At 49.3% G+C, this 27,266-nt stretch overlaps 1 protein-coding gene and 1 long non-coding RNA gene across 6 annotated transcripts in view; one reads left to right on the top strand and one right to left on the bottom strand.

Annotated features, from left to right (window-relative positions):
* LOC119966005 (parkin coregulated gene protein homolog) overlaps positions 1 to 27,266 on the bottom strand; it is a 433,653-nt gene that overhangs the window by 186,333 nt on the left and 220,054 nt on the right. The gene's annotated exons all lie outside the window — the stretch shown is intronic.
* LOC119966021 lies at positions 372 to 17,558 on the top strand. The gene is made up of 2 exons (XR_005460659.1): positions 372 to 527; positions 17,171 to 17,558. It is a non-coding gene; the product is annotated as an uncharacterized LOC119966021 (long non-coding RNA).

Below are 27,266 nucleotides of genomic sequence, written 5' to 3'. Positions count from 1 at the left end.
ATAATCCTCCTAAATACACACTGATAATATGTATTGATTTCATATTAATTGCCTATAAGAGCTCTAGCAGAATGTAAAAAAACTTCACGGAATTTGTAACCTAGAGAAGAAGCTCATCTGTCCTTGTCAATGAAAAAAAAGGCATTCTGGACATTGTAACACCGTGCATTAATCTTACAGTTCTTTTTAATCCCATAAACCCTAACCACAAAATTATAATTGATTTAAAAAATCCTTCTGCATATTCAATGGGTGAGTTAAATTTAAGTTGCATTATGACTTAAATTCCATGAGTGAATTGGTCAGATGATTCCCGTGTGACAGTCGGCATAAGTTATGGGTCAGCACCACAAATTATTTTCAAATCATATCCCATATATCTATTTAGGCCAAGATTAATGTTTACAGTAAGAAGGAAAAATTATGCTTTGAATGATCCATTGTGGTTTCAGTTCCAGTGCAGCAAGGGATATCTAGAGGCAGTCACGGAATGTGCTAGAAACACTTTCTTCAAAGTGTTTTCAGAGGTGGGTAGTTTTAATTATTTGAGTGTGACATAATATCATTCTCATTGTAGACGAAAAATGTGTGAAATGTTCCTTTGAAATGCCTCTGAGTGTTTAACGATGCCACAGTGGCTACATAAATGCAAGTTGGTGTTTTGTTGAATGCGCATGGTTATTTTTATACTTGCTACTGGAATCTATGCCTTGCTGCTGCCTCACTTTGCTCTTTGCACAGTCCACAGGCTCAGGCTGTGAACCACCAGCTGGTTTCAGCTGGACTAACCCAATGGCTTTTTCAATAGAAGTGACACAGGTACAATGGACTAATGCATTGAATCATTCTATGATTGAAATGAAGCAGGTGCATGAACAGTATATGACAGTGAATCACCCTCAGCATGATCCTTCCCAATACATAAAATAATAAATACATCATTTGTTTTCTCTTGACACATTCACTTTATAACTGAAGCTCACTCTCTTGGTTAAACTTTGACTTTGTAGGCAGCAGGCGGTGCAGTGGTTAGCACTGCTGCCTCATGGCGCCGAGGTCCCAGGTTCGATCCCGGCTCTGGGTCACTGGCCGTGTGGAGTTTGCACATTCTCCCCGTGTTTGCTTGGGTTTCACCCCACAACCCAGTCTAATTTCCCCTTAATTGGAAAAAATTAATTGGGTACTCTTAAATTTAAAAAAAAACTTTGACTTTGTGCGCTGAAATGTGAGATGACAGATGGTTTTATATCTCTAGATGTTTACTTCCAGGAAAAACATCAGCAATAGTTATAGCATTGAGGATTTAATGTCAACACACTGAAATAAGTATAGAAACATACAAAATAGGAGCAGGAGTAGGCCATTTGGCACTTTGAGTCTGCTCTGCCACTCAATATGATCATGACATTATCATCAATAAAAAAACTGATCAAAACCCGCTCACATTTAATCCCTCTTCAAGGACATCGACTTCTGCTGGGATTCAAGTATTTCATTTGGGATGTAATCCATGGTTTCAAAGCTTGCATTTTTATGACAGACCCTAAATGGAACTGAAATGGAAACTTCAGCTCACTGAAATGGAAACTAAACCTTGAGTTTTTTTTGTAAGATACAACTGAAATGAAAAGAGAAACTTCAGTTTTTCCAGGAATCAAAATGGTTTTGATGGTGGTGTTCTCTGTATTGACCATTCGTCCTGTTCCATGATCCTCTGACTGTGTGATGGAAGTAAACATCTAGAGATATAAAACCATCTGTCATCTCACATTTCAGCACACAAAGTCAAAGTTTTTTTTTTAAATTTAAGAGTACCCAATTAATTTTTCCCAATTAAGGGGAAATTAGACTGGGTTGCTGGAGAAACTGAAGCTGGTTAAAACCATTTAAAAAGACACAGCCATATGAGCTCAAAGATCACAGTGGTGCAGTACAGACAAGCTGAAGGTGGCAGGCTGAATCGAGGATCTGAGAATCTGCAAATACACCATTGCTGCAGTTAAGGAGGTGGTGACATAGTAGTATTGTCACTGGAATAAGAATCCAGAGACCCAGGATAATGATCTGGGGACCCAATTTCGAATCACACCATGGCAAGTGATGGAATTTAAACTCAATAAAATATCTGGAATTAAAAGTCTAATGACGACCATGAAGCCATTGTCGATTGTCATAAAAACCCATCTGGTTCACTAATGCCCTTTAGGGAAGGAAATCTGCCATCCTTACTTGGTCTGGCCTACATATGTGGTTGACTCTTAAATGCTCTCTGAAATGACCTAGCAAGCAACTCAGTTGTATTGAACAGCTACAAAAACTCAAAAATGGAATGAAACCAGATGGACCACTCGGCATTGAACCAGGCATCGGAAACAGCAACAGCAAACATAGCCCTACCAACCCTGCAAAGTCCCCCTTACTAACATCTGGGGGCTTGTGCCAAAGTTGGGAGAGCTGTCTCACAGACTAGTTAAGCAACAGCCTGACATAGTCATACTCATAGAATCATACCTTACAATGTTCCAGACACCACTCTCACCATTCTTGGACATGTCCTGTCTCCCTGCAGGACAGACACAGCAGAAGTGACGGCACAGTTAGTATACAGTTGGGTGGGAGTTACTCCGGGTCTGATGAAGTCTCAAAGCTTCAGGTTAAACATGGGCAAGGAAACCTCCCGCTGATTACCACGTACCGACCACCATCAGCTGATGAATCAGTACTCCTCCATATTGAACACCATTTGGAGGAAGCATCGAGGGTGGCAAATGTGCAGAATGTGCTCTGGGTGTGGAACTTCAATGTCCATCACCAAGTGTGGCTCGGTAGTACTACCACAGACCGAACTGGCCGGGTCCTAAAGGACACAGCTGCTAGACTGGGACTAGGACATATCCAGGTGTTTTTCCTTGAATCAAAATGGTTTTGATGGTGGCGTTCTCAGAGTGGACCATTAGTCCTGTTCCATGGTCCTCTTGGAGGGAACCAAAAAGAGGGAAAAACATGACCTCATCCTCACCAATCTGCCTGCTGCAGATGCATCTGTCCATGACAGTATTGGTAGAAGTGACCACCGCACAGTCCTTGTGGAGACAGAATCCCATCTTCACATTGAGGATACCCTTCATCATGTTGTGTGGCACTACCACCATACTAAATGGAATAGACTCCGAACAGACCTAGCAATTCAAGACTGGGCATCCATGAGGCTCTATGGGTCATCAGCAACAGCAGAATTGTATTCAACCACAATCTGCAACCTCATGGCTCAGCTTATCCCTTACTCTACCATTACTACCAAGCCAGGGGATCAACCCTGGTTCAATGAAGAGTGCAGGAGCGCCTGCAAGGAACAACATCAGGCATACCAAAACATGAGGTGTCAACCTGGTGAAGCTATTACATGGGACTATGTGTGTGCCAAACAGCATAAGCAGCAAATAATAGACAGAGTTAAGCGATTCCACAATGAACACATCAGATCTAAGCTCTGTAGTCCTGCCACATCCAGCCGTGAATGGTGATGGGCAATTAAACAACTCACTGGAGGAGAAGGCTCCAAAAATATCCCCATTCTCATTGATGGAGGAGCCCAGCACATATGTACAGAAGACATTCGCTACAATCTTCAGCCAGAAGTGCCGAGTGGATGATCCATCTCGGTCTCCTCCAAAGGTCTCCAACATCACTGATGTCAGTCTTCAGCCAATATGATTCACTCCATGTGATATCAAGAAATGACTGAAGGCACTGGTTACTGCAAAGGCTATGGGCCTTTGATAACATTCTAACAATAGTACTGAGGACTTGGTACTTCAGAACCTGCTGCACCCCTAGCCAAGCTGTTCCAGTACAACTACAACGCTGGCATCTACCCGGCAATGTGCAAAATTGCCCAGGTGTGTCCTGTACACAAGAAACAAAACAAATCCTACCTAGCCAATTACCACCCTATCAGTTTACTTTCTATCATCAGCAAAATTATGGAAGGAGTCATCAACAGTGCTATCAAGCGGCACTTACTCAGTAATAACCTGCTCACGGACACTCAGTTTGGGTTATGCCAGGGTCACTCAGCTCCTGACCTCATTATAGCCTTGGTTCAAACATGGATAAAAGAGCTGAATGCCAGAGGTGAGGTGAGAGTGACTGCCCTTGACATCAAGCCAGCATTTGACAGAGTATGACATCAAGGGGCCCTAGCTATACTGGAGTCAATGGGAGTGAGGGGGAAAACTCTCTGCTGGTTGGAGTTATACCTGGCTCAAAGGAAGATGGTTGTGGTGGTTGGAGGTCACAAGGCCATAAGACATAGGAGCAGAATAAGACCAATCGACCCATCGAGAATGCTCCGCCATTCAATCATGGCTGATATTTTTCTCATCCCCATTCTCTTGCTTCTCCCCATAACCCTTGATCCCCTTATTAATCAAGAACCTATCTATCTCTGTCTTAAAGACACTCAGTGATTTGGCCTCCACTGCCTTCTGCGGCAAAGACTTCCACAGATTCACCACCCTCTGGCTGAAGAAATTCCTCCTCATCTGTTTTTAAAGAGCGTCCCTTTAGTCTGAGATTGTGCCCTCTGGTTCTAGTTTTATTGCAGTATCCTGAAAGTTTCAATAAGATCTCCTTCATCCTTCTAAACTCCCAGGAGTACTGACCTCAACCGTTCCTCATACAACAAGCTCTTCATTCCAGGGATCATTCTTGTGAACCTCCTCTGGACCCTTTCCAAGGCCAGCACATGCTTCCTTAGATACGGGGCCCAAAACTGCTCACAGTACTCCAAGTGGGGTCTGACCAGAGCCTTATACATCCTCAGAAGTATATCCCTGGTCTTGTAGTCTAGCCCTCTCGACATGATTGCTAACATTGCATTTGCTTTTCTAACTGCCGACTGAACCTTCACGTAAACCTTAAGAGAATCTTTAAAAAAAATAAATTTAGAGTATCCAATTCATTTTTTTCCAATTAAGGGGCAATTTAGTGTGGCCAATTCACTTACCCTACACATCTTTGGGTTGTGGGGGCGAAACCCACGTAAAGACAGGGAGAATGTGCAAATTCCACCCGGACAGTGATCCAGAGCCAGGATCAAACGTGGGATCTCAGCGCCGTGAGACAGCAAGGCTAACCCACTGCGCCACATTGCTGCCCTCGTATTCAATAGTGATCTGGGCCTATATGACCCACATTCCACCCGGTCATTCCCCTTTTTCGGAATTAGTGTGATTACTGCCTGCATCATCCTCTCCAGCAACTCCCCCTTCTCCAGTGCTTCATTAAATGCCCCCAACAGATGTGGTGCCAGGTCGATTGCAAATTCCTTATAGAAGTCTGCCAGGTACCCATCCGGCCCAGGGGTCTTCCCCAACTTCTTACCCCTGATATTATCCAGCACCTCCCTCAGCCCAAGGGGCTACTCCAACGCCTGAGGCAGCAATGCTAACCACTGCGTCACCGTGCTGCCCAACCTTAAGAGAATCTTGAGCAAGGACTCCCAAGTCCCTTTGTGCTTCTGATTTCCTAAGCATTTACCCATTTCAAAAATAGTCTATGCCTCCATTCCTCCTTCCAAGGTGCATAACCTCACACTTTTCCACATTGTATTCCATCTGCCACTTCTTTGCCAATTCTCTTATTTTTTATAAATTTAGAGTACCCAATTCATTTTTTCCAATTAAAGGGCAATTTAGCGTGGCCAATCCACCTAGCCTGCACATCTTTGGGTTGTCGGGGTGAAACCCACGCAAACACGGGGAGAATGTGCAAACTCCACACGGACAGTGACCCAGAGTCGGGACTGAACCTGGGACCTCGGCGTCGTGAAGCATCAGTGCTAACCACTGCGCCACAGTGCTGCCCCTTTGCCAACTCTCTGAACCTGTCCAAGTCCTTCTGCAGCTCACCGGTTTCCTCAATACTGCCTGTCCGCCTGCAGATCTTTGTATCATCTGCAAACTTAGCAGTGCCTTCTTTCCAGATCATTAATGTATATTGTGAAAAGTTGTGGTCCCAGCACAGACTCCGAGGCACAACACTAGTCAGCGGCTGCCATCCTGAAAAAGTCATCTTTAGCCCCACTCACTGCCTTCTGCCAGTCAGCCAATCCTCTATCCATGCCAGGATCTTATCCTTAACACCATGGGCTCTTAACTTATTTAACCGTCTCCTATGCGGCACCTTGTCAAAGGCCTTCTGGAAATCTAAATAAATCACATACACTGTTCTCCAATCACCTCAGCTCAAGGACATTACTGCAGAAGTTCCTCAGGGTAGTGTCCTTGGACCAACCATCTTTAGCTGCTTCATCAATGGCCTCTCTTCCAACATAAGGTCAGAAGTGGGGACATTTATGGCTGACTGCACAATGTTCAGCACCATTCGCGACTCCTCAGAAAATGAAGCAATCCTTGTTCAAATGAAACAAGACCTGGACAATATCCAGGCTTGGGCTGACAAGAGGTAAGTTACATTGACGCCACACAAGTGGCAGGTAATGACCGTTTCCTACAAGAGAGGATCTAACCACCGCCCCTTGACATTCAACGGCATTAGCATGCCAATCATGAACTGGACTAGCCATATTAATACTGTAGCTACCAGGGTAGGTCAAAGGCTGGGAATCCTATGGCGAGTAACTCACTTCCTGAACCCCCCCCCCCACCCCCCGCAAGCCTGTCTACCATCTACAAGGCACAAGTTTGGTGTGTATTGGAATACTCTCCACTTGCTGTTCCAACAACACTCAAAAAGCTCGACACCATCTAGGACAAAGCAGCCCGCTTGGTTACTCCCCCTTCCACAAACATTCAAACCCTTCACCACCGACAAACAGTGGCAGCTTTGTGTACCACCTCCAAGATGCACTGCAGTAACTCACCCAGGTTCCTTGAACAACACCTTCTAAACCCACAACCACTACCATCTAAAAGGACAAGAGCAGCAGACCTGGGAACGCCACCACCTGGAGGTTCCCCTCCAAGTCACTCACCACCCTGACTTAGAAATATATCACCATTCCTTCACTGCCGCTGGGGCAACATGCTGGAACTGTCTCCCTATCAGCACAGCTGGTGTACCTACACCTCAAGGACTGCAGCGGTTCAAGAAGGCAGCTCACCACCACCTTCTGAAGGGTAACTAGGGATGGGCAATAAATCCTGGCCTAACCCGTGACGCCCACATCCCATAAATGAAGTTTTTGAAATCTTGAAGATAACATTACTAGATCTAACCATCATGACAGCCACGTGCAGAGCTCAGCTCTGTGCCATTTTGGTGAACAGAGTGACCTTGGAACCTGGGTTGGTTACACAGCTGTTGGCTGGGCATCAGACTAAATCCTAGACGAACAGGGGTTGGAACGTCTACCAGACAAAGTTCAAGCATTGAAGGATTTTGTGGTTGAAAATAGCGTCATAGAAGCTGAGTGTACTTGGCCCTTTCTGTTGTATCTGGCACTTAGCTGCGATCTACTAGCCGCACCTCCAATCAGACAAAAGATGGCGCGGTGCGGCATGGGACATGTTACAATTCAGTTAGATTGTGCCCTTAATGTCTAATTTGTAGTTTATATCATTCAAATTTGCTGTTGATGCATATTTAATTTATACTGGCTTAGGTTTGATTTTTACAGTAAAAGATTTAGAAAGTGGAATCTTATCCATGGGGTTTTTACATTGGGGTCGTTTGTGAAGCTCAGTTTTTTTTTGGCGTTGTTGGTCTTCACGGGGATTGTAACTCATTTCAGCAATGAAATGACATCCTTCCCATATGAAATCATGATACAGCATAGGAGACATTTTGGACCATATCTGTGTTTGTGTAAATAGATCAGAGATTGTTTTGCTACCTAAAGTGACTGCACTAGAATCAGTCATGAGTTGCCAGCGAAAACTATATAGACTTCCGTTGCGTAAGTAATTGGATTGCAGGGCAGCACGATGGCGCAGCGGTTAGCATTACTGCCCCATAGCGCCGAGGTCCCAGGTTCAGTCCGGCTCTGGGTCACTGTCCGTGTGGAGTTTGCACATTCTCCCCGTGTTTGCGTGGGTTTCACCCCCACAACCCAAAGATGTGCAGGTTAGGCGGATTGGCCACGCTAAATTGCCCCTTAATTTAAAAAAATGAATTGGGTACTCTAAATTTTTTTTTAAAATAAGTAATTGAATTGCAAGGTCCATTCGCGTATTTTATTTCACAGCACACACACTCCAGCGTTTTAATGTCTACTGGATCATGGGCCTTGGTTTAAAATTTTGTCTGAACTCTGAAGGACAGCACTTCTGACATTTCAGCTCTCCTCCTATACCATTTTGGAACATTAACCTGTGTTCAAACACTGGAATGAGATTCAAGGCCATAACTTTCTAACCTTGTGACACCTGTGCTAACAACTGTGTCAGGCAGATATACAAGTTAAACTTCAAAGTCCTAGCCCCTGGCTCCATTCCCTGACAAATGGTAGCACAGTACACGGATAAGAAATCCACATGTCACTGTTCCTTTCCTTTTTGCACCCTGGATAAATAGAAATGTACTTTTAGCTTTTACAAAGCAATTCTTTGTACTTCTCTGACAGCACTCCCTGCAAATATTCATACGTTCCCAGGGGTTGCCTCATTCCCGCTCAGAAAAAAACAAATAAATTCCTGTGGATGCTCAAGTGTCAGGTAGCCGAAAGCAAGAGGCCCCAACAATAGGCCTGAAATGTTCGGATGGCAGAGAGGGAAGACCTGGGGGGCAGGGTGCGGGGGGGGGGGGGGGGGGGGGGGGAGGGGGTGGGGGGGCGGGGGGGAGGTGCAGGGAAGCAAAGGGAGTGATCGGTGTGTCGGGGAAAGGCATAGTGTGTGTGTGTGTGTGGGGGGGCGGGGAGGGGGGGCGGGGGGTGGTTGCAGAGAGAGGTCCAGCGCCCACTAGATCTTTTTTAAATATAAATTTAGAGTACCGAATTATTTTTTTTTCCAATTAAGGGGCAATTTAGCATGGCCAATCCACCTACCCTGCATATCTTTGGGTTGTGGGGGGAAACCCATGCAGACACGGGGAGAATATGCAAACTCCACACAGACAGTGACACAGGGCCAAGATTCGAACCCGGGTCCTCAGCGCCGTAGGCTGCAGTGCTAACCACTGTGTCATGTACCGATCTGCCCACTAGATCTTAAGGGAGCTTCTAACGAAGCCTCCCACCCCTGATCCCGCCAAGATTGAGGTCCATTCATTTTCAGGCTTCCCTCATGTCAGGTAAATCATCCCGCCTACCTGGATAGGAAACGGCTCTGATTGGCTACTGAAGGGCCTCAACTGGGAAGAGGGTAGGCTTCCAATCTGAGGCCTTGCCCACCCCAGTAAAAAATTGCTGCAAGGGCAGGCGGACGGGAATCCGGAGGGAATGGTATCTGTGCATCTTCATGCTTCCCACTTCGCCTAAACTAAGAGACCGAGGATCCAGGGGGCCCAGTTTGAAAGGCTGTGCTACAAAGAATTTCCAAAGGCCCATGCTTCAATCGTGTAAACACATCCATTGATTGATCTGTCATTTTTCTCCTTTCTGATGGAAGAATAAAGTTGTTGCATATCAAGGTATTTGTTGTCAACAACTACAAATAATGGCTTTGCTCTTAGTCGTAGAGGAATGCAGATAAGGACGTGGATAAGAATCCAGCTTGCTGAAGCGAAGAATGAGACTATGAACTGTACCGTTATGTCACTGACCCACTTCTCCCATGTGCTCTATAATTACCTATCAGTGACTAAGCTGTCTGAACAATTAGCGTTCCGCAAAAACAGACACTTGCATCGCTTAGGCAGTTGTGTGAAAACTACAGTATAGTGCCAGTCTCATTAAATTAGTAAGAATTCGTAACTAATTTTCTTGTTGTCAAATGTCAGAACTCTTGTATATTAAGTCAGTCGGTGAAGGTTTCACTTCCTAATATGAGTGTGAGTTACATTAATACATTAGCTTTGGGTGCGACCTATCCTTTTTCCAACACAGAATATACAGGTGCAACAAAAAAGCAACAGGACCAATTCTTTCAATGCTGTCAGTTCCAATTATAGCACACAACGGCAGAACACATCAACAACATCCTAGATCAGACTCCAACATTTCTGCGTGGTCACTGTCATTCAAATATCTCAAAAATAGCACAAGAGTTTCATTATTACTCAGACTGCCTCAGGAAATAGCATTTTCACTGATCCCAGCATTTAAAAAAAAATGCAAAGTTGTGGTATTCAGGCAGTAAATTGCGCTACATGCAGCAAATGAAGAAATTTGCTAGATTTGTAACAGGATGTCACGCTACAACAAATCACTTGCCATACCCATCAATACTTGCTTGCTTTCCAGCTCCAACTCCTTGTTAACATATCCAATAGCTTTCAGCCTAATGCAGAACACAAAAGAAAGAAAGCTCACATAAAATGAAGCAGCGCTTAATCTCAGACTGAAGGATTCCTGCATAGTTCATTGCTACCCCCCCAGACAGGATGCCGAGGAGAAGATTTCCACGCGCTATTTGCATTGCTGAGCAAGCCTGGTGGAGATAAGAAGACTTAGAAAAATCAAACAACTGTCTCTGAACTTTGCACAGGATAGAAACCCTACCCCAGATCTGGTTTAAATAAATTTCAGAAAGGTATTACCAAGAGAGATTTCAGGAGTGGAACTGTCGGCCCAGGTAAATCAGTCTTAGATGAGGAGGGAACCACATTCAAACAGTTAAATGCCAAAACAGGGTGGAATTGGGGCAGCACGGTGGCCTAGTGGTTAGCACAGCTGCCTCACGGCGCTGAGGTCCCAGGTTCGATCCCGGCTCTGGGTCACTGTCCGTGTGGAGTTTGCACATTCTCCCCGTGTCTGCGTGGGATTCGCCCCCACAACCCAAAAATGTGCAGAGTAGGTGGATTGGCCACACTAAATTGCCCCCTTAATTGGAAAAATAATTGGGTAATCTAAATTTTAAAAAAAACAGGGTGGAATGAATATGCTGCAGAATATCTATAAATATCGTACAACAAGAAGTCACAAACTGCATTACAAAAACGTTAGCATCCAACGTATGTTTAATGAATGAAATGTTACTCATTTAAAAAATATATTTAAAAGTGTGAAGCTGAGTTTCATAGATATTTATTCTGTGCAACCAACTTTAAAATAAAAATGTTTTTAATTAAGTTTTTACATTTTATGCACTATTCATTCGGCAAGGATAAATGCATTGGTTATAATGTACAAGTCATTTTCCTCTGGGTCACCGTGCCTCAAATTTAACTGTGAAATCTCAAAATGTAATAACACGTTCTACTTATACATGAATGTTGGTTTAAGGTGGACTGAATCGACATTTATGTCGGTCACAATTCAGTGATCGCACTCTTAAGCCAGAAGGCTGACGGTTCAATTCCCACTCTCGAGCCTTGAGTACATTACCGTGGCCTACACTCCAATGCAGTACTGAGGGAGTTCTGCACGATAAGAGGTGCTGTCTTTCAGGCGAGCCATTAAACCAAAGTCTCCTCTGCCTACTTAGCAGGATAAAAAGTCTCAGGGCACTATTTTATTGAAGAGCAGGGTAGCTCTCTCCAGTCTCCCGTGTAATATTTAACAAAGACCCAAAAACATTTATCTGCTCATTACCTGAGAGCTTCCCTCCCTTTTTTTTAATAAATGTTTTTATTGGGTTTTTGAACAAGGTATAATTACCGTTATGTACACAGAATAAGAAACATATATCTATATATGTACACATATTTAGAAGAGAAGGGCACACCCCAACATAGAATACAATAAAATATGAAATAGACTAACTGGTGGGGTACTGTGCACCAGCTCGACAGCGGCAGCCCTGTGCATCTGGCAGAATTATTTACACCACGTAAGTACGCGACTGTTTGTGGGGGGGGGGGGGGGGGGGGGGGGAGGCGGGGACTGGGGGGGGGGGGGCAAATATACATTTGGGTGCTGGGGAGATACCCACAGTGTGCAACACCTGGCCGGGTCACGTGCCGCTGTCGCCCGCCTCTCCCGGACGGCTCTCGCCGCCGTTCCCCCGCTCGCCTCCTCTGCTCCTCCCGTCCTCCATCCCCAACCTCCTCGTTCCCCGCTCCTGGAGATGTCATGCACGTTTTGGCACCCCGTGCCTTCCTTCCGGCTCCCGTTTCCCTGCCCCCCGCCCCATCCCGCTGGTTCTCCTCTCCTGTCCCCCCTCCCTCCATGGTTCGTCCCTCCCTCCTCAGGTTCAGCTGTCTCCCCTCCCCCCTCCCCCCCCCCCCCCCGCCCCCCTGTGGTTCGCCTTTCTTTCTTCAGGTTTAGCCGCACCATCCCTCCCTCACTCCCAGTCCCTCTCTCCCTTTGATGCCTTGGCTACCGTCCCCTGATTCTTGACTAAGTTCCCCTGATTCTTGTCTACCTGGCTGTTCTTCCTCTTGTTCGTTGGCCACGAACAGGTCCCGGAACAGTCGCGTGAATGGCTCCCACGTTCTGTGGAAGCCGTCGTCCGACCCTCGGATGGAGAATTTGATTTTCTCCATTTGGAGAGATTCCGAGAGGTCGGACAGCCAGTCTGCAGCTCTGGGTGGTGCTGCTGACCGCCAGCCAAGTAGGATTCTGCGGCGGGCGATCAGGGAGGCAAAGGCAAGGGCGTCCGCCCTCCTCCCCAGGAATAGATCTGTCTGGTCCGAGACCCCGAAGACCACCACTTTCGGGCATGGCTCCACCCTCACCCCCACCACTTTGGACATAGCCTCGAAGAAGGCTGTCCAGTACTCCACCAATCTGGGGCAAGACCAGAACATGTGGGCGTGGCTGGCCGGGCTTCTTTGGCACCGTTCACATCTGTCCTCCACCTCCGGGAAGAACCTACTCATACGGGTTCTTGTTAGGTGGGCTCTATGTACCACTTTTAGCTGCGTCAGGCTGAGCCTTGCGCACGTTGAGGTGGAGTTGACCCTATGCAGTACTTCGCTCCAGAGTCCCCACCCTATCTCAATCCCCAGGTCTTCCTCCCATTTCTTTCTTGTTGCGTCCAGTACGGTGTCGGCCCTTTCTGTCAGTTGGTCGTACATGTCACTCCAGTTCCCTTTATCTAGGATACTTGCGTCCAGTAGGTCTTCCAGTAGTGTCTGTCGTGGCGGTTGTGGGTACATCCTTGTCTCCTTTCGTAAGAAGTTTTTGAGCTGCAGATACCATAGCTCGTTCCCCCTGGCTAGCTGAAATTTCTCTGTCAGTTCGTCCAGTGTTGCGATCCTGCCGTCCGTGTATAGGTCCCTGACTGTCAGTGTCCTTTTGAAGGTGGCGTCAGTCAGTGCTGGTGTGAACCTATGGTTGTTGCAGATGGGAGCTTTGTCAGACGTTTTGGTCAGGCCAAATTGCTGCCGCAGTTGGTTCCAGGATTGGAGGGTGGCTATCACAACCGGGCTGCTGGAGTGTTTTTTGGGTGGGGATGGGAGTGCTGCCATGGCGAGGGCCCGGAGGGAGGTCCCCACGCAGGAGGCCTCCTCCGCACGCACCCACTCGGCTTCTGGCTCCTGGATCCATCCCCTTACTCGCTCAGTTGTTGCCGCCCAGTGGTAGAATTGTAGGTTTGGGAGGGCTAGCCCCCCCCTGGATTTTGTTTTTTGTAGGATCTTCTTTGGGATCCTAGCATTTTTACCCCCCCATACAAACGCCATGATTAGTTTGTCCAGTGCTTTGAAAAAGGCCTTGGGGGATGTAGATCGGGATGGATCTAAACAGGAAGAGGAACCTGGGCAGTACGTTCATTTTGATCGTCTGGACTCTCACCGCGAGGGAGAGTGGGAGTGTGTTCCATCTTTGCAGGTCCTTTTTTACTTCCTCCGTCAGATTGGTGAGGTTCCATTTGTGGATCCCTTTCCAGTCGTGGGCTATTTGGATCCCCAGGTAGCGGAATATGTGTCGGGCTTGTTTAAACGGCAGCTCCTTTAGTGCTGCCACCCCTACTTGCGGGTGTACTGGGAAGATCTCGCTTTTGCTCATGTTGAGTTTGTAGCCCGAGAAGGCTCCAAACTCTTTCAGGAGCGCAATGATCCCGTCCAAGCTGCTCTGTGGGTCCGAGATGTAGAGGAGCAGGTCATCTGCATAGAGTGAGACTCTGTGCTCTCTGCCTCTCCTTAGGATCCCCCTCCAACTTTTTGCTGCCCTGAGCGCGATTGCTAGCGGTTCGATCGCTAGGGCGAACAGCAGCGGGGACAGTGGGCATCCTTGTCTGGTGCAGAGCTTCCCTTCCTAACAGCACTGTGGGTGTATCTACATCACATGGACTGCAGCGGTTCAAGAAGGCGGCTCACCACCACTTTCTTAAGGGCAATTAGGGATGGGCAATAAAGGCTGGCCTAGCCAGCGATGCCCACATCCCATGAAAGAATTAATAAAAAGCTACTTGTGAGCACTCACTATGCACAAATTGCTTCCTATATTATAACAATAACTATACATCATAAAAGTACTTCATTGGCTGTAAAACGCCCTAGGACATCTTGAGGCTGTGAAAGGTCTTATAAAAATGCAAATCTTTCTTTCTTTTCAATTCTGTCTCAATGGAATGGTTATTTTGTTATGATCAAAAGTGAGATTGTCAAACAACTGGTGTGTGTCAGCTTTGTCAGAGATATTCCTCAAATATAACTAGCAAAAAGCTATGGATGATGATTATTCGGACTGAAACCGTGTGATCAGCCATTTGGTCAATGTGCACTTAACACCTGGCAATGGTTGAATTAGTTCAGTTGAAGGTTTCTCTCAGATTCTATTCCAGGGTACACAATGGCTGAGTTGGTTACTTAATGGAGAGCAGGCATTAGCATTGGAGCATGAGATTTCCTTCAAATTCTGTGCCAACACAGCGGAGGTAATCACCGACAATAATCCAAAGTTGCTTTTATTGGTACGTCAGCCAGGAGTAAGAGTTCCACACTGTGCATGGAGAACAGTGCAGTTACCTTAGACTGTGATTGCCATGGCTAACTGTTCCTCGTGACAATTAGGAAACACACATGAACGCTCCCACTGGGTTAATATCCTCCTTAAAAGTATGCATTTGGAGAGATTTTATAATGGGAATGGTAAAACTCTTTAGGGAATGGTTGGGGAAAATCCCAGCAATAGTAGATTGGTTACAGCAGAGTGGCACAGTGGTTAACACTCCCGCCCCACGGCACCAATGTCCCAGGTTCGATCCCAGCTCTGGGTCACTGTCTGTGTGGAGTTTGCAAATTCTCCCCGTGTCTGTGTGGGTCTCAGGCCCACAACCCAAAGATGTGCAGGTTAGGTGGAATGGCCATGCTAAATTGCCCCTTAATTGGAAAAAATGAATTGGGTACTCTAAATTTATTTTTTTTAAAAGAGATTGGTTACTTTATTGCTGGGGTGCAGGGAGGAAAACTGTATTGAATCCCAACCCATCCCTGGGGAAGCTATGACATGAGATCCACCAGGCACATGATAAAGCATGTTATTTTGGTGCTATTCGTAGGTTATTTGGAAGTGAGTGAGTGGAGTTGGTACTCAATGGAATACCTGGGCATGTGATAAGTTTCCAGTTTAAATAGCAATATTGATAAATGAATTCAGTGGGAAATGGGATGGGCATTTCAGGGAAATAAACTTCCAGGTCTTGGGAGAATGCGAGAGGGGCAATGGCCTCCTTCTGTTGTGATGATTCTTTGTCATGCAGTATGGGTGCCTGCCTTTTATGTTGAATGTTTCTGTTCATCAACTGTAGTTCAATGTAAGAAAAAGGGCAACATTTTGGGCTGGATTCTCCGGTCCTCCAGCCATGGTGGCACGCTGTTTGCTGACAGTAGCATACTCTACTCCCACCTCTTGTCAATGGGATTTCCCATTAAAGCCACCCCACACGTCCATGTGGAGTTTGCACCTTCACCCCTTGTCTGCAAGGGTTTCACCCCCACAACCCAAAGATGTGCAGTGTAGGTGGATTGGCCATGCTAAATTGCCCTTAATTGGAAAAAATAATTGGGTACTCTAAAATAAAAAAAAGCCACCCCCACACCACCAGGAAACCCGTGGGCGGGAGTGCGCTGCTGACGGGAAAAGAGAATGTCAACAACTGGAGGATTCGGGTTTTTGTTTGTAACACAGCTGATGCAGTTCATGGGTGCAATTCAGAGACCCTGTTGTGCCTGGCGTGGATCCTGGTAAAGTGGGTAAACCGCGCAAGAGCCCCAAATTGGGTTCTGTGCTGGGCCGATCACAAGTCACCAGACCCATTCCGCTGGCACGATCTGGATTTTCCGCTCGCTGGGTGAGATTCAGGTCAGCATATTTAAATGAGCCTAATTGCTCATTTAAATACCTGGATGCCAGATTCACCCAACGCCTGGGACTCACCGGCTACGTCTGCGAGACCTCGCCAGGGCGCCATTTAGTACCGGTCCACACAAACACGCAGGCCTTTGTAGAATATCGGGTAGTTGGACACAGGGCAGGGTGGTACGCTGGCACTCCCCCTGGCACCCGGACACCTACGCACTGCCAGCCTGATGCAGTGTTACCCGGGGACTGAGACAGTCTCACTCTGCCATTGCCAGAGTGCCCGGGAGGCACTTCAGGTACCAGGGGCATGGCCGGAGTGTCCAGATTGGCCTCGACAAGGCTGGGGGTGAGGTCAGGGGGGTCCAAAAAGTAGGGGGGGGGGGGTTAGATCGGGGCTGCCAATCAAAATGGTGCCCGATCTGTGACCAGCTGTTCCGACTGGTAAGATCAACTCACCTGCAGTAAATCCCTTTGAGTGTGGCCTTGGCAGGGAGAAACTCTTTAAGGCCTAAAGAAACAGCAAAGTGCTGTTGAAAAGCGGGGTGTTTCTCAGTGCTGGATGTGCCCCATGACTTCATTCTGTGCGGTATTTATATATATTCAGCACCACATTCACTCTGTCCTGTTTTCAACAGAATTGAGTGTTGGCATGTAATTGGTTGAATTTATTTTCCACCAGGGTTATGGGTTTATGGACACTATGGCCCTGGTGCCTTTCACAGTAGTTTAAAAAAAATATGTGAGACAGATGCTGCCTAGGTAGGTCCAATATTTTCTGTATTTTATGTCCGCATCCGAAGGATTTTGCTTTTGTTGATAGTCGCCCTGTGAGGTTCTGATTTTCCCGATTTCTTTCAGAAGGAATGACAGCGAGGAAGGAATATCCTGGGGCATATTTGTCCTAAGCAGGGGAGAACTGATTCAGCTGTCGCACATCCTGCGGCTGGGCTTCAGTCCAGCTTTTCATGAAATGATCCAGAATCACAGGAGACAGGTGAAGCAGGAGAGCCGGCAAAAACAGTTGGCATAAGGATACAATCTTTTAAGTGTCAACCTTGGCTCAATGGGTAGTACACTCAGCTCCGAGTCAAAAGGTTGCGGGTTCAAGCTTCACTCCAGGGACTTCTACACAAAGACCAAGGCTGTTACTGAAGTACGTTTCTTTTTTTAAAAATTGTTTTTATTAAAGCTTTTTTCTACCAAATTTTTACATAACAAAAAAATAAACGAAAAATATTTAACAAAACAAGGTGGCTGCTATCATTATACAAAATGAAAATACACATTATATCAACAGTTCCCCCCACCTGAGCCCACCTCCCCCCCCCCCCCCCCTCCCCCCCCCCCCCCCCGCTGCTGCTGGCACTTTACTGCTCCCCTAGAAAGTCAAGGAAAGGTTCCCACTGCCTGGAGAACCCCAGCAAGGACCCTCGCAGGGCAAACTTTATTCGCTCCAGACTGAGACACCCAGCCATGTCACTAACCCTGGTCTCCACGCTCGGGGGCTTCGAGTCTCTCCACATTAACAAGATCCGTCTCCGGGCTACCAGGAAGGCAAAGGCCAACACTTCGGCCTCTTACGCTTCCTGCTCTCCCGGATCCTCCAACACCCGAAAGATCGCTATTGTTGGACTCGGCTTCACCGCGTATCCTGAATCCTGGACATAGCCATCGCAGAGCCCTCCCAGAATTCTTTAAGCGCCGGGCATGCCCATATCATATGGACATGGTTCGCTGGACTCCCTGAACGCCTCGCGCACCTGTCCTCTGTCATAATATCCACTCATGTATATCATGAGGTGCAGACAGGCAGTGATTGACACACAGGATAACCAATGAACACACACGACACAGGACAACCAATCACCAGACAGGACACCGCCCCTATAAAGCCCACCGGGCATTAAGGCTCTCCCTCTCTCACAGGACACGGCCAGGGAGATAGTCGCAGTGCACAGGCCAATGAACATCATCTCCATGTGATAGAGAGCTAGTCTGGTCAAGCCAGTAGGAGGTTATCAGTTAGGTTAATAGAGTGTCAACCTACAACAGATTATGTCAGAATAAAACAGTGTTGGACCATGTCCTGTGTCGGAAGCCTGTTTCTCGTTTTACTGCATCCAGTTGCAGTTGATGTTAGGCCAACACAGATAACACATCATAGTACCAGGAGTGGGGTGCGAGTCTATGTGGCCAACGTGATCATCTGGTCCACAACGCCCGAGGATCACATCGCTCGCCTCAAACAAGTTTTCCAGAGGATATATGAAAACGGCCTCCAGCCCAACAGGGCCAAATGCTCATTTGGTAGGTCCGCTATCAAGTTTCTGGGTGACCACATTTCACAGCAGGGTGTGCAACCGGACGCTAACGAGGTGCTGGCAATCAAAAAACTTGCTCATTCTTGCCGTCATCATGTGAGCCCGGTGCATCACCTTAAACTGAGTTAAACTGAGCCTGGCACATGAGGAGGAAGAATTCACCCTGCCCAGGGCATCAGCCCACAGGCCCTCATCCAGCTCCCCGCCCAGCTCCTCCTCCCACTTGCCCTTCAACTCCTCCACTGAGGCTTCCTCCGCCTCCTGCAGCTCTTGATAAATGTCCGACACCTTCCCCTCTCCTACCCAGATGCCACAACCCTGTCCTGTATCCTTTGAGGGGGTAGCAGAGGAAATGTCCCTACCTGTTTTTTGAGAAAGTCCCGGTCCTGGAGGTATCTGAAAGCATTTCCCGGGGGCAGGCCGAACTTCTCCTCCAGCGCCTACAAGCTGGGGAAAGTCCCATCTATAAACAGGTCTCCCATCCTTCTGCCTGCCCTATACCAGCCTTGGAACCCCCTGCCCTATACCAGCCTTGGAAACCCCCCCCCCCCGTCTATCCTGCCCGGAGAAAATCTATGGTTGTTCCATATTGGGGTCCAAACTGAGGCCCCCTCCTCCTTCCTGTGTCTGCTCCACTGACCCCAGACCGTCAATGCCGCCACCACCACTGGGCTTGTGGTGTATCGTGCCAGCAAGAACGGCAGCGGTGCCGTAACTAGTGCACCTAGACTGGTGCCTTTGCATGATGCCACCTTTAGCCACTCCCACGCCGCCCCCTCCTCCATTACCCATTTCCTAATCATGGCCACATTAGCCGCCCAATAGTAGCTACAGAAACTCGGCAGTGCCAAAACCCCCTCCCCCCCCCCCCCCGCCCCCCACCCCCGGCTACGCTCCAAAAATAGTCTTTTGACTCGCGGGGTTTTATTTGCCCACACAAACCCCGTGATAATCCTGTTCACCCGTTTGAAAAAGGATTTGGGGATGAAAATGGGGAGGCACTGAAAGACGAACAGGAATTTGGGAAGGACCGTCATCTTCACAGTCTGCACTCTTCCCGCCAGGGAAAGCGGGAGCATGTCCCACCTTTTAAAGTTTCCCTCCATCTGCTCTACAAGCCGAGATAAGTTGAGCCTGTGTAGGGCATCCCAGCTCCTAGCCACCTGTATACCTAAATATCGAAAGCTCCTCTCCACTATCTTGAGCGGGAGCTCCCCCAGTCTCTTCTCCTGACACCCAGCGTAGATTACAAACAGCTCACTTTTCCCCACATTCAACTTGTACCCCGGGAAGCTCCCAAAGTCCCCCATGATCCACATGACCTCCCCCATCCCCTCTAGCGGATCCAAAATATACAACAGCAGGTCATCCGCGTAGAGGGAAACCCGGTGCTCCTCCCCCCCCACCCCCCGAACCAGCCCCCTCCAGTTCCTTGACGTCCTAAGCATGATGGCCAATGGCTCAATTGCCAGGGCAAATAGTAATGGGGACAGGGGGCACCCCTGCCTCGTCCCTCGGTGCAACCTGTAATACTCCGACCTCAGCCAGTTCATGGACACACTCACTACGGGGGCCTGATACAGTAGCTTGACCCACCCGATGAATCCCTCCCCGAATCCAAACCTACCTAACACTTCCCACAGGTACTTCCACTCCACCCTGTCAAAGACCTTCTCCGCATCCATTGCAGCTACTACTTCTACGTCCCCTACCTCCGAGGGCATCATAATAATATTCTGGAGCCTCCTCACATTTGTGAGGTCATGCCTGCCCTTGATGAAACCCATCTGATCTTCCTCGATTACTCCCGGGACGCAGTCCTCTATTCTGGTGGCCAGAATTTTTGCCAGCAATTTGGCATCTACATTCAGGAACGATATCGGCCTGTAGGTCCCACACTGAAGTGGATCCTTCTCCTTCTTCAAAATGTGCGAGATCAATGTCTGCGGCACCGTCGGGGGGAGGGCTCCTCTCTCCTTCGCCTCGTTAAAGATTCTTAGCAGGCGTGGGCTCAGCAGCTCCGAAAACTTCTCATAAAATTCTACAGGGAAGCCGTCTGGACCCGGGGCCTTGCCCAACTGCATACTTGCCAGTCCCTTAACTATCTCCTCCACCTCAATCGGGGCCCCCAGTCCCTCCACCCGATCCTCGTCCACCCTTGGGATCCTCAATCGATCCATAAATTGCTTCATCCCTTCCCCTCCCCTCGGGGGTTCTGACTCGTATAGCTTCCCATAAAACTTGTTGAAGACTTCATTGATCCTCTCTGGGCTCAACACCATGTTACCTTCCTTATCCCTCCCTCCCCCGATCTCCTTGGCCGCCTCCCTCCTGCGGAGTTGGTGCGCCAGCATCCTACTGGCTTTCTCCCCATACTCGTGGACTGCCCCTTTCACTTTCCTCAACCGTGCCTCAGCCTTCCCCGTGGTCAGCACATCAAACTCCGCCTGTAAGCTCCTTTAGCAGCCCCCCCTCTGGGGCCTCTGCATACTTCCTGTCTACCCTAAGTATCTCTGCCACCAGCCTCTCCCTCTCCGCCCTCTCCCTCTTCTCTCTGTGGGACCTAATAGAGATTAACTCCCCTCTGATGACCGCCTTCATAGCCTCCCAAACTGCTGCCGCTGTTACCTCCCCCGTGTCATTCATTATCACATAGTTCTGAATGCTCTTCCTTATCCACCCACACACTTCTTCATCCGCCAGCAGCCCCACATCCAGTCTCCAGAGAGGGCGCTGCCCCCGCTCTGCCCCCAGTCGCAGGTCCACCCAGTGCGGGGCATGGTCCGAGACCGCAATGGCTGAATACTCAACCCCCTCCACCCTCGGGATTAACGCCCTGCTCAACACAAAAAAAGTCAATCCGCGAGTAGACTTTATGGACGTGAGAGAAAAAGGAGAACTCCTTCGCCCTAGGCCGCGCGAATCTCCACGGGTCCACGCCCCCCATCTGATCCAGGAACTCCCACAGGGCCGTGGCCGCTGCCGGCCTCTTTCCCAACCTGGACTTAGACCGGTCCAATGCCGGATCCAAGACAGCATTAAAGTCCCCGCCATAATCAAGTTACTTGTCTCCAAGTCCGGGATTTTACCCAACATGCGCCTCATGAATTCCGCATCATCCCAGTTCGGGGCACACACGTTCAGCAGCATCACCCGGGCCCCCTGTAGCTTGCCACTCACCATTATGTCCCTACCTCCCTTGTCCGCCACGATGTTCCCTGCTTCAAACGCCACCCGTTTACTAACCAGAATTGCCACCCCTCTGGTCTTTGAGCCCCGAGTGGAGCACCTGGCCTGCCCATCCCCTCCTTAACCTCGCCTGGTCAGCAAGTTTGAAGTGCGTCTCCTGCAGCATGGCACGTCTGCCTTCAACCCCTTTAGATGCGAGAACACGCAGGACCTCTTGACCGGCCCATTCAGGGGTTTAACCCCCCCCCCCCCCCTCCCGCCGAGTAGCTATCTCCCTTTTTCGGCCAGCCACGTGCCCGCGCCCCCCGCTCGCTCTATCTCTCCCGCTGGAGGCCCCCCAACCTGACTCTCCATCTATCCCCAACAACTGCCTCCCCTTCAGTCAGCAAAGCAGCACTCCACCACCCCCCCCCCCCCCAGCCCCCCGCACCCACCCCCCCCCGCCAAGCACCCGCTTAGCACTGATTTCCCCCCCCCATTGCGCTTCCGTAAGTCAGCTGACCCATGCTGACCCCGGCTGCTCCCGCCTCTATCTCCAAACATACTATTGTCTCCTCCTTCGGGCCCCCAACCCCCAATCCCCCACAGGGCAAGAGGGCACGTGCCATCCGGATCCTTCCCGTGCACCGGACAACACAACCCGGGCATTACCCCACCCCCTGAAACAAAAACAGGAAAAGAAGAGCAAACAAACTTAAATTCTACAAACAATCTTACACCAGGCCAACCACCGATTACACATCCCAGCCAGCACGTTTCACCCATGTGCAGCTGTCCCTCAGTTCAAGTCCAGCTTTTCGTGCCTGATGAATGTCCACGCCTCATCCGGCATATCAAAGTAATGCCGCCTGTCCTGGTACGTTACCCAAAGTCTCGCCGGATGCAGGAGCCCGAACTTCACCCTTTGCTGTGGAGGACCGCCTTAGCTCGGTTGAAACCCGTACGCCTCCTCGCCAGTTCAGCTACCAAGTCCTGGTATCTGCGAATCTCGACATTCTCCCACTTACTGCTCTGCTCCTTCTTTGCCCAACGCAGGACACGCTCCCTGTCTGTAAAGCAGTGGAACCTTATCACAATCGCCCTCGTTGGTTCATTCGCCCTCGGCTTCCTGGCGAGGACCCTATGCGCCCCGTCCAGTTCCAAGGGCCGCAGGAAGGCCCCCGCACCCATCAGCATCCCCAGCATTGTAGTCACATACGTGCTCGCGTCCGCCCACTCCGCACCTTCAGGGAGGCCCAGAATCCGCAGGTTGTGACTCCGAGACCTATATTCGAGGTCATCCAGCCTCTCCTGCCATCACTTGTGTAGGGCCTCATGCGCCTCCACCCTGACTGACAGGCCCAGGATCCCGTCCTCATTCTCAGACACCTTCCTCTCCACCTCTTTGATTGCCTTCTCCTGTACCTTCTGAACCTCCACCATCTTTTCCATGGAGGCCTTCATAGGGGCCAGCATCTCCGTTTTTAGGTCTGCGAAGCAGCTCCTCAAAAAGTCCTGTTGCTCTTTGGCCCACTGGCCCCACGCTTCTCGATCCACGCCGGCTGCCATTTTGTCCTCCCGGACCCGCTTTGCCTTCTTCCCTGCAATTGCTCGTTTGACGGCCCTGCTCCTGGTTCCCTCCATACAGCACCGGGGGGGAACCTCTCCAGCGCCCGTTCCCACGCCAGTATCCACCCTTCAAGTGCCGCTGCTGCCCCGTTTAACGGCCCTAAACCCCCATTCCCAGCGGGAGCTGCCGTGTAAGCGACCTCGCTGGTCATGGCCGCTCCTGAAGTATGTTTCTGATGGAGTACTGCATAGTAAACTCCTGACAGCCAGATGGGGAAGTACACCAGGCAACACTTAGTACTGGATTTATTTACAGAATGTAACATTATAAATGTCCGACTCTTTCCTAACTGTGCCAGAATTTTTCCTTTCTAGGGTATCTTTCACATCCACCCGAGGGAGGTGTGGTAGTCACCACTAGTGGCATATTATATGTATTACGGCACTGCCTATATATTAAGGGTACAACGGTAAATCCCTGCCTGCTGGCTCCGCCCAGCAGGCGGCGTATAAAAGTGTATACTCTCCAGCGCTGCAGCCATTCTGGTTCCAGCTACAGGAGGCACAACATCTTGCCCAATAAAGCCTTGATTGTTCCACTATTCTCATCTTTGTGGTAATTGATAGTGCATCAAGAGGGCAGTCAGGGCCTAAGTTTAACATCACAATTGAAAAGCAGCATATCACTCCGGTGCAATACTGTGGGAACATTAGTCCAAAATTTTGTTCCTTAGTCCTGGAGCAGGACTCAAACACACGACCTTCCAAATCAGGCACAAGAGTGCTACCCACTAAGCAACAGCTGACGCCGACTGCCTGTGATACCTGGGGTGGAATTCTCCGCTCCCGGGAAAAATCGGGAGGACCGTCGTGAACTTGGCCGAGTTTCACGACGGCCTCGGAGGCCGCTCCTCGCCCCCTATTCTCCCCTCTCGGCGGGGCTAGGAGCGGCGCTCCGTAACTCTCGGCCGCAGGGGCATTGCACCAAGAATGACGCGGCCGGCACGCCTAATGACGTCAGCCGCGCATGTGCATGTTGGCCGGCTCCAACCCGCGCATGCGCGGCTGACGTCAGGACGCTGATGGCACGAACCCGCGCACGCGCGGTGGCCGTCTTTCCCCTCAGCTGTCCCGCAAGACGTGGCGGCTTGATCTTGTGGGGCGGCGGAGGGGAAATAGTGCGTCCGATTTGGATGCCGGCCCGACGATCGGTGGGCACCGATCGCGGGCCTGTCCCCTCCCGAGCACAGTCGTGGTGCTCTTTCCTTTCTAGGCCACCTACAAGCCCCAAATGGGCTTCTCACTCACGTTTCACGACGGCAGCGACCAGGTGGGTTTGTCGCCGTCGTGAAACGGCCGCGAACGGCAGGCCGCTCGGCCCATCCGGGTCCGAGGATCGCCGTTCGCCGCGAAAAACGCGAGCGGTGATTCTTCCGAGCCGGGGGGGGGGGGGGGGGGGGAGAGAGGGGGGGGGGATCGCGGGGGGCGCCAGGGGGGCGTGAAATTTGTCGGGGGGCCCTCCCGCGATTCTCCCACCCGGCATGGGGAGTGGAGAATCGCGCCCCTGGTATTCCCAGGCAGCCTTCAATCCAAATATTAACTAGGCCAGAACTGGCTGAGCTTCCAAGACAAAATTAGGTCAGGCATCTGACTAGTATGGACAGGGTGGAGCCTGTCTTTCTCCTTATTTTTTGGAGTCTCTCTTTTTATGTGTTCAATGCCCTTCATTTGTACATCTTTAAGCTTAATAATAGAATGAACAGGGCAGCACGGTGGCCTAGTGGTTAGCACAACCGCCTCACGGCGCTGAGGTCCCAGGTTCGATCCCGGCTCTGGGCCACTGTCCGTGTGGAGTTTGCACATTCTCCCCGTGTTTGCGTGGGTTTTGCCCCCACAACCCAAAAATGTGCAGAGTAGGTGGATTGGCCACACTAAATTGCCCCTTAATTGGAAAAAATAATTGGCTAATCTAAATTTTAAAAAAAATAATAGAATGAACATATCATTAAGACAGCATAGTTGGAGGTGCTATCTTTCACATGAGTTATAAAACCAAGGCCGCATCTGACCTTTAAGGAGAATTTAAAAGATCTCATATCGAAGGAACAATGGGTAATCACTGGTGCTTGAGCCAATATTCAACCTTCAATCAGCATGAAAATAGATTATTTAATCAATACTGTTAGTGGGATCTTGCTGTGTGCAAATTGGCTGCCACAATTTAGATTAGATTTACCAAGGTACAATAAAAAGTATTGTTCTGCGTACAGTTGAGGCAGGTCGTTCCACACATGTGAAACACAGGACATACAATAAATACACAATATAAATACATAGACAAAGACATGTAGTGCAACTACAGTAAAGAAGATGCGTAGAGAGATCAGTTCAGTCCATATGAGGGTAATTCAGGAGTCAGATAACAGCGGGGAAGAAGCTGTACCATTCATTATGATAATGGGTGAAAGTGTCTGCCCTCTCGACCCGTTCCCCCCCCCCATGTTCTCAGATTTTTGTATCTCCAGCCGATAGAAGAGGTTGGATGAGAGAATAACTCGAGTGGGAGGGGTCTTTGATTATGCTGCCCATTTCCCCAAGGCAACTTACCAGTCAGCAAACTTATAGATGGCGTTGGAGGTGAAGATAGAGTCAATGGATGGGAGGCAGGTTCGTGTGACGGACTGGACTGTGTTCATGACTCTCTGTAGTTTCTTACAGTCTTGGGCTGAGCAGTTGCCACACCAAGCTGTGATGCAGCTAGTTAGGATGCTTTCTATGGTGCATCGGTAAAAATTGTTAAGAGTCAATGTGGACATGCCAAATTTCCTTAGTTTCCTGAGGACGTCAGGAGCTGTTGTGCTTTCTTGGTCATAGTATCAACTTGGGTGGACCAGGACAGATTGTTGGTGATGTACACATCCAGAGATTTGAAGCAAGCTGTCAATCATCTCCACCTCTGCCCCGTTGGTACAGACAGGGGTGTGTCCAACTCTTTGCTTCCTGAAGTTGGTGACAAGCTCTTTAGTTTTGCTGACATTGAGTAAGAGATTGTTGTCATTGCACCATGCCACTAGGTCCTGTATCTCCCTCCTGCACTCCGACCCATCGTTTTTGAGATCCGACCCACTACGGTCATGTCGTCAGCAAATTTGTAGATGGAGTTGGAGCCGAAGTTTGTGACACAGTCTTGTGTGGATAAGGAGTATATGGTGCCAATATTGTGCATCAGGCTTTCCACTCGGTGCCACCCCAGCAGTGACCTCGATGCCACGTATTGCCGGTGACATTTCCTGCCCTCATAGCCTCTGGGACTCCTCCAATCGGCTATGGACCTGCTGGAGTGTCGCTGAAATCTCCCTCTGAATGTCCAGGCCGCTCCCTATTGCCTTCGTCAGCTCCGGGATTGCCTCTTTCAGAGGCTCAGCATCCGGCTTGGACCCAGCTGGGTCCTGGGATCCAGCAGCCATCTGACTGATGTCTCGCCTGGGGGTTCCTGCCTCCACCTGATGTACATCAGCAGCAGTGTGGTGCTCACCAGATTGTGCCCCAGAAGCCTGACAAGCGTTTCCCATTGAGATGCGAGTGTCTGCGCTGGTGAAGGGTGGGATTGTCAGCTGTGACGCATCGATTGCGTCTAGCTCAGAGCTCTCCTCCATGGTGCACATCCTCCCCGTGGTTCCGTGGGTTTCACCCGCAAAACCCAAAGATGTGCAGGGTAGGTGGATTGGCCACGCTAAATTGCCCCTTAATTGGAAAAAATGAATTGGGTACTCTAAATCTATTTTTAAAAAGTGTAGCTGAGAGCGTAGGGGAAGAAGTTCTCCCCTGGACTGGCATATTTACGAGCTATCAGCCCCAGCGGAAGACAGTGTGGTCCTGGCTAAGGAGCTGGAGGATAC

The sequence above is a fragment of the Scyliorhinus canicula genome, chromosome 1 (assembly GCF_902713615.1).
Source record: "Scyliorhinus canicula chromosome 1, sScyCan1.1, whole genome shotgun sequence".
NCBI classification, from domain to species: Eukaryota; Metazoa; Chordata; class Chondrichthyes; order Carcharhiniformes; family Scyliorhinidae; genus Scyliorhinus; species Scyliorhinus canicula.
Note: the sequence above shows the minus strand (reverse complement) of the source record. Positions and strands in the feature narration are given on the sequence as shown.